This window comes from Prionailurus bengalensis, chromosome C2 (assembly GCF_016509475.1).
Source record: "Prionailurus bengalensis isolate Pbe53 chromosome C2, Fcat_Pben_1.1_paternal_pri, whole genome shotgun sequence".
NCBI lineage: Eukaryota > Metazoa > Chordata > Mammalia > Carnivora > Felidae > Prionailurus > Prionailurus bengalensis.
In genome coordinates this window covers 159546836-159554639 of record NC_057350.1, presented here as the reverse complement: position 1 = coordinate 159554639, position 7804 = coordinate 159546836, and positions in this window count along the sequence as shown.

Sequence of the window (7804 nt, the reverse complement as noted above, 5' to 3'; positions counted from 1 at the left end):
TGTATATATTTATGTATGTATGTACACATATATGTTTGTACACATGTATGTATATATGTATGTATGTACATATGCATGTATGTATACACATGTATATATGTACACACATATACGTATATATACATATATATGTATATGTATACATGTATTTATATATATGTAAATAAAAAAATATATATGTAAATAAATACCAAAAGCACCAAAAGATTAGAAAGGACCAGAGAACAGCACCAGAAACTCCAACTCTACAAGACAAGCATCATAATGGCAATATATTCATATCTTTCAGTACTCACTCTAAACGTTAATGGACTCAATGCTCCAATCAAAGACATAGAGTAACAGAATGGATAAGAAAACAAGATCCACCTATATGCTGTTTACAAGAGACCCACTTTAGACCTAAAGACTTCTTCAGATTGAAAATAAGGGGATGGAGAACCATCTATCATGCTAATGGTCAACAAAAGAAAGCTGGAGTAACCATACTTATACCAGACAATCTAGACTTTAAAATAAATACTGTATCAAGGGATGCAGAAGGGCATTATATCATAATCAAGGGGTCTATAGACCAAGAAGACCTAACAATTGTAAAGATTTATGTGCCAAATGTGGAAACACCCAAATATACAAATCAATTAATCACAAACATAAAGAAACTCATTGATAGTAATACCATAATAGTAGGAGACTTCAACACCACACTCACAGCAATGGACAGATCATTTAATCAAAAAATCAACAAGGAAACAATGGCTTTGAATGACACACTGGACCAGATGGACTTAACAGATATATTCAGATCATTTCATCCTAAAGCACCAGAATATACATTCTTCTCCAGTGTACATGGAACGTTCTCCAGAATAGACCATATACTGGGACACAAATCAGCCCCAAGTAAGTATAAAAAGATCAAGATCATACCATGCATATTTTCAGACCACAACGCTATGAAACTTGAAATCAACTACAAGAAAAAATTTGGAAAGGTAACAAATACTTGGAGACTGAAGAACATCCTACTAAAGAATGAATGGGCTAACCAAGAAGTTAAAGAGGAAATTAAAAAAAGTATACGGAAGCCAATGAAAATGATAACAGCACAGCCCAAAACCTCTGGGATGCAGCAGAGATGGTCATAAAAGGGAAATATATAGCATTCCAGGCCTTCCTAAAGAAGGAAAAAAGGTCTCAGATACACAACCTAACCTTATGCCTTAAGGGGCTGGAAAAGGAACAGCAAATAAAACCCAAAACCAGTGGAAGACAGGAAATAATAAAGATTAGAGCAGAAATTAATGCTATTGAAACAAAAAAAAAAACAACAGTAGAACAGATCAATGAAACCAGAAGTTGGTTCTTTGAAAGAATTAACAAAATTGATAAACCACTAGCCAGTTTTATCAAGAAGAAAAAGGAAAGAACCCAAATAAATACAATCAAGAATGAAAGAGGAGAGACCACAACCAACACAACAGAAATAAAAACAATAATAAGAGAATATTATGAGCCATTATATGCCAATAAAATGGGCAATCTGGAAGAAATGGACAAATTCCTAGAAGCATATACACTACCAAAACTGAAACAGGAAGAAATAGAAAATTTGAACAGACCCGTAACCAGTAAGGAAATTGAATTAGTAATCAAAAATCTGCCAAAAAAACAAGAGTCCAAGGCAAGATGGCTTTCCTGGGGAATTCCACCAAACATTTAAGGAAGAGTTAACACCTATTCTCTTGAAGGTTTTCCAAAAAATAGAAATAGAAGGAAAACTTCCAAACTCTTTCTATGAAGCCAGCATTACCTTGATTCCAAAACCAGAGACCCCACTAAAAAGGAGAATGACAGACCAATTTCCTGATGAACATGGATGCAAAAACCCTCAACAGGATATTAGCCAACCGGATCCAACAATACATTAAAAAAAGTATTCACCACGACCAAGTGGGATTTATACCTGGGATGCAGGACTGGTTCAATATCTGCAAAACAACGTGATGCATCACATCAATAAAAGAAAGGACAAGAACCATATGATCCTCTCAATAGATGCAGAGAAAGCATTTGACAAAATGCAGCATCCTTTCTTGATAAAAACCCTCAAGAAAGTAGGGATAGAAGGATCATACCTCAAGATCATAAAAGCCATATATAAACGACCCAATGCTAATATCCTCAATGGGGAAAAACTGAGAGCTTTCCCCCTAAGATCAGGAACGAGACAGGTATGTCCACTCTCACCACTTTATTTAACATAGTATTGGAAGTCTTAGCCTCTGCAATCAGACAACACAAAGAAATAAAAGGCATCCAAATCGGCCAGGAGGAGGTCAAACTTTCACTCTTCACAGACGACATGATACTCTATATGGAAAACCCAAAAGATGTCACCAAAAAACTGCTAGAACTGATTCATGAATTCAGCAAAGTCGCAGGATATAAAATCAATGCACACAAATCGGTTGCATTCCTATACACCAACAATGAAGCAACAGAAAGAGAAATCAAGGAATTGGTCCCATTTACAATTGCACAAAAAACCATAAAATACCTAGGAATAAATCTAACCAAAGAGGTGAAAAATCTATACACTGAAAACTATAGAAAGCTTATGAAAGAAACGGAAGAAGACACAAAAAATGGAAAAAGATTCCATGCTTCTGGATAGGAAGAACAAATATTGTTAAAATGTCGATACTACCCAAAGCAATCTACATATTCAATGCAATCCCTATCAAAGTAACACCAGCATTCTTCACAGAGCTAGAACAAATAATCCTAAAATTTGTATGGAACCAGAAAAGACCCCGAAGAGCCAAAGCAATCTTGAAAAGAAAACCAAAGCAGGAGGCATCACAATCCCGGACTTCAAGCTATACTACAAAGCTGAAATCATCAAGACAGTATGGTAGTGGCACAAGAGCAGACGTTCAGATCAATGGAACAGAATAGAGAACCAGGAAATGGACCCACAAATGTATGGCCAACTAATCTTTGAAAAAGCAGGAAAGAATATCCAATGGAATAAAGACAGTCTCTTCAGCAAGTGGTTCTGGGAAAACTGGACAGCGACATGCAGAAGAATGAACCTGGACCACTTTCTTACACCATACACAAAAATAAACTCAAAATGCATGCAAGACTCAGTGTAAGACAGGAATCCATCAAAATCCTCGAGGAGAAAGCAGGCAAAAACCTCTTTGATCTTGGCCGCAGCAACTTCTTACTCAACACGTCTCTGGAAGCAAGGGAAACAAAAGCAAAAATGAACTACTGGGACCTCATCAAAATAAAAAGTTTCTGCACAGTGAAGGAAACAATCAACAAAACTAAAAGGCAACTGAAAGAATGGGAGAAGATATTTGCAAATGACATATCAGATAAAGGGTTAGTATCCAAAATCTATACAGGACTTATCAAACTCAACACCCAAAAAACAAATAATCCAGTGAAGAAATGGGCAAAAGACATGAATAGAAACTTCTCCAAAGAAGACACCCAGATGGCCAACTTATACATGAAAAAATGCTCAACATCACTCATCATCAGGGAAGTATAAATCAAAACAACAATGAGATACCACCTTACACCTGTCAGAATGGCTAACATTAACAATTCAGGCAACAACAGATGTTGGCAAAGATATGGAGAAAGAGGATCTCTTTTGCATTGTTGGTGGCAATGCAAGCTGGTGCAGCCACTCTGGAAAACAGTATGGAGGTTCCTCAAAAAACTAAAAATAGAACTATCCTATGAGCCAGTAATTGCACTACTAGGCATTTATCCAAGGGATACAAGTGTGCTGTTTCGAAGGGACACATGCACTCCCATGTTTATAGCCACACTATCAACAATAGCCAAAGTATGGAAAGAGCCCAAATGTCCATCTATGGATGAATGAATAAAGAAGATGTGGTATATACATACAATGGAGTATTACTCAGCAATCAAAAAGAATGAAATCTTGCCATTTGCAACTACGTGGATGGAACTGGAGGGTATTATGCTAAGTGAAATTAGAGAAAGACAAAAATCATATGACTTCACTCATATGAGGACTTTAAGAGAAAAAACCGATGAACATAAGGGAAGGGAAACAAAAATAATATAAAAATAGGGAGGGGGACAAAACAGAAGAGACTCATAAATATTGAAAACAAACTGAGGGTTGCTGGAGGGGTTGTGGGAGGAGGGATGGGCTAAATGGGTAAGGGGCACTAAGGAATCTACTCCTGAAATCATTGCAGTATATGCTAACTAATTTGGATGTAAATTTAAAAAAATAAAAAAAAAAGAATTTATTTACAATAATTACACATACATATATGGAAAATAGTAAATATTCGAGAAAGACTTCAACATTAGACTCTGAGACATTTTAAAAGACAAACCAAGTCATGATTTGAGTCAGACTGGAAGCCTCTGAGGACCCTGTGTAGGTCCTGTGAGTAATGCAAACAGCCTGGAAGACCATTTTCTGGAGGCTGAAGGATGTTACCTTTGTGGACAAATCATAAAAGTAGGAAAGCCCTTGTTTTAGGAGAGTGCCCTGGGGGGAGGGAAATGATGCCAGTAGCCAGCACAGTGGGGGAGCCTGAGAATGGAGAGAGCAGAATGCCTGGTTCTGCTAATGAAGGAGGGCTCTTGATAGCAGTGAGCACCTGCCCAGTGCCTGGTGGAGACCAACCAGGGCTTCTTAGGCTACTTTCTCTCAGGGAGGCAGCAGCAGGGGTCCCCAATGGACTCAGTGTCTGTGTAGGGACAAAAGATGAGCCTCTGAGATAGGAAGGAGCCACATTCTCAGCCCACATCCAGATAGAGGTCTACATCTCATGCTCAGCAGAGAAGCAGGAGATGGTGTGGGAGGATTTATCTTCTATGTAAGGTAGGTAATTTGTGCAGTGACTTCATTTACCCATATAAATGTAGGTAAAAGCTTATTCCTTGACCCCAACTGACTTATCATCTAAAGGAGAGGAGAGAAAGCCTAGGTGAGTTCTCCATCAGTGGTCAATGGTAGGGAATTCTCTTTGCACACATTGGTTCCAAGAAACCTCATGGTCCATGAGCTTCAGTGAACTAGCCTATGCTCCATAGGGGTACAAGCTTTTCTCAGAGACTTTAAAAACTTTTCCAGGAATATGAGAGATCTCATAAGCTGCCCCAATTTAATTTTTAGGTTTGATTAGAACTTCAGTAAGAAACACACTGCATTTCTCCAAGTCATCCATTCTTGCTCTAAATAACCAACACGCATTTGCCAAGGGCCATTTCCTGTGAATTTATGGGTTCTATTTCTTTTATAAGGTATGAAGTGATGATCTTTTCCAGTGACATCTGACAGTCCTTATCTTCTAAGTCAAAATAGTTTTTGTGGTCTGAGCACTGTTTTGGAAATTGATGCTGGGTGGGGAATGTGGGTTAGCTGTGGGAAGTGTTTGGGTCCGTGACTGGAACGCTGTGACAGTTCTAAGGCCATGGTCAGTGGGTTTAGGAGAAGGATGGCTGCAAAGGGAAGCACAAAGAGGAGGAGTGGCAGAAGACCTGCAGTACTCTTTCAACTCCACAGCCCCCTCCTTTTATTCTCTGGCACCAGCACTTGGCCTTTATGACATCAAGGCTCCCAGCCAATCATAGAGAATCATAGAGCTTTGCTTTCACAATGGGTTGTCCAAGGTGATTCATGGATGAAAGCACCTTTACTACCAGTATAAATACATACTTCTTTGCTTGTGCTAGTTAGCATGCTTGGGCGAGGGCAATTATTTTAGTCATATGAACTTTAATTTCTGGGCAATTAAATTAAATTTAATTTTTGTGAGTTCTATATTTTAAAGGTGAATTTGCTTCTATGATGTCATTTAAAAACATGAATAAAATAAGGTCAGATGTATCTAAGGGAATTGATATTATTTTAAGAATATGCTAAAAGTACTGAGAATTAACCAAATAATTTGGTAACAAAGAGGAACCTCTAGTACTTTAAACATTAAAAAATTCCACCAAACAACTATTAGAACTAATAAATGGGGGCACCTGGGTGGCTCAGTTGGTTAAGCACCCTACTTCAGCCCAAGTCATGATCTCACAGTTTGTGAGGGTGAGCCCCACGTTGGGCTCTGTGTTGACAGCTCAGAGCCTGAAGCCTGCTTCAGATTCTGTGTCTCCCTCTCTCTCTGCCTCTACCCCGCTCTCTCTCTTTCTCAAAAATAATTAAACATTAAAAAATTTAAAAAAGAACTAATAAATTAATTCAGTAATGGTGCAGAATACAAAACTAATGTACAGAAATTATTGTGTTTCTATATGCTAAGAATGAAATAGCAGAAAGAGAAATTAAGAAAATGATGCCATTTACAATCACATCAAAAAGAATAAAATACCCAGGAATAAATTTAGCCAGGGAGATGAAAGACCTATACACTGAAAATGATGACATTGATGAAAGAAATTGAAAACAACACAAACAAATGGAAAGATACTGTTACCATGGATTGGAAGAATATTGTTAAAATGTTTATACCACCCAAGCAGATTTAATGATATTCCTATCAAAATACCAATAGTACTTTTCACAGAACTAGAACAAATAATCCTAAAACTTGTATGGAAGCACAAAGGACCCCAAACATTAGCCAAAGCAATCTTGAGAAAGAACAAAACTGAAGGTATCATAATCCCAGATTTCAAGGTATACCACAAAGATATAGTGATCAAAACTGTATGGTACCACCATAAAACAAGACACATAGATCAATGGAGTAGAATATAAAGCCCAGAAATAAGCCTACAATTACATGGTCAATTAATCTATGTCAAAGGAGGCAAGAATATTCAGTGGAGAAAAGACGGTCTCTTCAATAAATGGTGTTTGGAAAACTGGACAGCTACATGTAAAAGAATGAAATTGGACCACTTTCTTACACCATAGACAAAAATAAACTCAACATGGATCGAAGACCTGAACGTAAGATCTGAAACCATAAAACTTCTAAAAGAAAACATAGGCAGTAAATTTTTGGACATTGGCCTTAGCAACAGTTTTCTGGATATGTCTCCTTGGGGCAGGGAAACAAAAGTAAACAAACAAACAAACAAACAAAAACAAAAACAAACTATTGGACTATACCAAAATAAAAAGCTTTTGCACAACAAAGAAAGCCATCAACAAAATGAAAAGACAACCTATTGAATGGGAAAAGATATTTGTAAATGATATATCTGATAAGGGGTCAATATCCAACATATATAAAGAACTCATACAATTCAACACCAAAACAAAAAACAAACAAGAAACCAAAAACAACTTGATTAAAAACTGGGCAGAGGACCTGAATGGTCAATAATATTGTAATAACGCTGTATGGTAACAGATGGTGACTACTTATCATAGTGAGTACTAATGTATAGAATTGTTGATTCACTATGTTGTATACCTGAAATTAAAGTAATATTGTCAACTTGTATGTCAATAAAGCAAACAAGAACCTTAGTCCTTTTACATGAGAGACTGTATTAGGGTTCTTCAGAGAAATAGAATCAATAGGATGTATATATAATACATGTGCATGTTTATATCTATGAGAGTTATTATAAGGACTTGGCTTACACGGTTATGAAGGCTGAGAAATACAGTACTGGGAGGGCTGATGGTATAGCCACCATCCAGGTCAGAGGCCAAAGGCAGGAGGAGACCAACGTCCCAGCTTGAGGACAATCAGGTAGAACTTTTATTCTATTCAGGCCTTCAACTGATTGGATGAAGCCCACCCACATTGGGGATAGCAGTCTGCTT